The sequence below is a fragment of the Equus caballus genome, chromosome 4, assembly GCF_041296265.1.
Source record: "Equus caballus isolate H_3958 breed thoroughbred chromosome 4, TB-T2T, whole genome shotgun sequence".
Classification (NCBI taxonomy): domain Eukaryota; kingdom Metazoa; phylum Chordata; class Mammalia; order Perissodactyla; family Equidae; genus Equus; species Equus caballus.
In genome coordinates, this window is record NC_091687.1 from 18,955,574 (window position 1) to 18,958,979 (window position 3,406).

A 3,406-nucleotide genomic window follows, 5' to 3' on the forward strand; every position below is an offset into this window, starting at 1 on the left:
AAAAACACCCTTGACCCTAAGTTGTTCCATTTTTAATGAGAGTATACAGTCAGGTACATTGCATCCTAGAGCACAGTGGGTTTTACCTTATGGAAACTAGTGTGCTATAGACCATATTAAAGTGACATTGACCCTAAATTTGGGACAATTAGGAAATATATTCTTGAGGAATAAGGACTTTACTAAACCTAGAAGCTGAATACATTTGAGCAGGTAAAGAGATGGAGGATGGATGTTCCAGAAAAAGGACATTACATGTACAATTGCTTGAAGGAGAGCTAAAACATGGCACGCTGAGGCAACCTAAGGTGCTCTCAGTTGCTTAACGTTGTGGAGAGATTGTGAGAGTATGGGATAAGACAGTGGATAGTAGAGAAATGAGACATGATACTTTTAAGACGAGAAAGGCCAGAACATAAACATTCTCAAATGGTAATAGTTTAGTCAAAATTCCAAGTGCAGATATTTTTGTGTTTTGTACAAAACACTGGATCTGCTGGATAACACCAGAAAAAGTGGAGAGAGATAATAAGACTAGGGAAAAAGTCACGGGTTAGGGGGTTGGAATAATCTAAACAAGAGATGATGGCGTTTTAAATTAGATTATTGGCTCTATATATGAAGAACTGCGAGAAATTATAGAAACATTCAGCAAGAGTAACAACAACAATAAAACTTTGGCTGAATTACAAGGGGTAAGGGTATAAAGAAATTAAAATATGCTAGTCATGTCCCCAGCCACGATGACGTAAACTAGCGTGGGATTAGCAATCTTGCCATAAACAGCTATAAAACTAGGAAAAATATAGGAGATAAATGTTTATAAAGATTGGACAACAGACTGCAAAAGCACAAGCCGTCGGGGAAGGGAAACGAAGTGAGCCGCAGGATACAGCTGGCTTTGGTCTGTCACAGCAGTAGGTGGGCGTGTGGGGCACAGCATGGTGGTCTTGTAGAACCAAGGAGAGTGAGATGAGAGTTCAAGGATACTGGGGACGCTAGAATTTGGGGGCCGGGTGTCAGAGAGAAAAGAGTTAAATGCAGAAGAACTCTACAAGTTTGCCAAGGGTTCTGCTTGAGTAGTTGGTAAAATACTGTGCATATGTAGGATGGAATTCTTTGGCTAGCTATCAGGCAATGGAAAGAAAGCTGCCAGGGAAAGGGCAATTTCTGAGGAGTGATCATATGAGAAACAACTGGAGCTCACTCAGTAGTAGGAGGTGTTCAATTCCAACCAGTCCATGTGGAGGGATATTATCAAGCACCTAAGCATTAAGAAGATAACCCAGTAATGCCCCATCTTGGAGTAATGCTAAAACAGCACAAGAGAAAAGACTACTCAACTCATTTGGTAAAAGCTTACAAGCAATATTAAATAGGAATAAGCTCATACAAAGATCTGCAACTATCTGCCAGAAGAAAGAAAACAAAATTCAGACAATCTTTAAGATAGCATCAAAATGCCCAGGATAAAATTAAAAGAAAAGATACTAGATGTGAAGATGAAGAAATATTTAACTCAAAACGAGCAAATAATCCTACAAAAACCTGTCAATAGAAACTTCTCAGAATTGTGGAATAACACATAAATACATTAAGACAGCTATTAAATATGTTTAGGATCTTAAAGGAAAAATTAACTTAATCAGAGAGCAAAGAGGGAATCTGGATAATGTATACAAACAATGAACCAAATAAAATTAAAGAAATGAAAAATAAAATATTCAAAATGAAGCATTCACTTTTTTAGGTTGATAACTCAAGTTATCATTAAAGATGAGGAAAGACCATTAAAACATATTCAAGTTAAAATATGTAGGAAAGCATCTTGAAAAGTCCACAGAGCCTCTCTAACCGGTGGGACAGTGTTAAAGCTTCTAATCTTAGAAAAGAAAAGGACAGAAAAATTGAGTAGAATATATGTTAAAGAGTATTGTTCTCAATTTTCTCAAACGATGAAAAATATTAACTTTAGTGTCCAAAAAGCTCAATAAACTCCAGGCAGAATGAATACAAAGTAACAAACTAAGACACGTCATAATCAAATTGATGTAAACTAATGGTAAAGAGAAAAATCTCAAAGAAGTCACAGGGAAAAAAAGACACAATATATTACATATACTGGGGTTGATGGTGGTAAGGACAGAATGACAGCTGAATTTATATCAAAAGCAATAAAGAGCAGAAGACCACAACATGTGAAGGAGCTGAGAAGGAGAAAAAAAAACCCACCAAAAATCTGGGAATTTAAAATTCTATATCAAGTAAATATATCCTTCAAAAATGTGAGGTAGATAAAATAAAAGTAGAAACTGTCATCAGCAAAACTGTATACTAAAGAGAAATTAAACCAGATAAAAATTTGGATCTAGAGAAAAGAATTAGGAGCACATAAAATCATAAATATGTGTTTAAAAATGAAAAATCTCTTTTAAATTTGATTTTTACATGTCAATTGTCTGTTTAAAGCAAATATAAGTACATTGTATTTTGTACTTTATAACATAGGAAGACATAGGTTCAAAGTAAAAGAGTCTTACCATAGAAACCATGCTGCTTTAATCAGAAGGAAGCTGAAGTAGCCATTTCATATATAACAAAAAAGGAGGATTTCTAGAATTAAATAGAAATATTTCTTAATGAGAAAACGATAGATTTATGAAAAAGATGCAAGAACCCCAAATATTTACGAATCTAACAACAGATTCTCAGTATATTTAAAACAATAAGGGTGTTTTCTGACAATAAAGGAGTTAAAGTAGAAGTCAATAACATAAAGATCTCTGGAAAATCTACAAATATTTGGAAAAAAGTAACATGTTTCTAAATTTAAAAAATGCAATGGAAATTAAAACATTTCAAACTTGACCATAATGAAAACACAATCATCAAAATGGGTAGATGAAGCAAAGATAAAATGCTTTCAGGATAATTGATAGCTCAAATATTTGTGTTTGAAACTTAAAATCAATAATCAAGATTCCACCTAAAAATAATACAAAAGATAGCAAAGAAATCATAACAAATGCAATAATAAAGATAAGAACATAAGTCAAAGGGATAGAACAAAGGTGAACCATTCTATAGAATATTAATGAAACCAAAATTTGATTCTTTGATAACATTTATAAAACTAATTAACTCTTTACTAGACTAATTAAGAAAAAAAGAAAATGCAAGACAGCAAAACTGGAAAAGAAAGCAATGACAATGTTACCAATCCTGCATGCATTAAAATGATAAGAAATTTATGAACAAATATAAGCCAATAAATTTGTAGCAGACAAATATTTCAAAAACAGACAATCAAAATCGACACAAAGAAATAGAAAAGTTGATTACGCTTACATCTACTAGAGAAATTGAATTTGTAATTTAAAAATTCCCAGAAATAAAACTGTAGGCC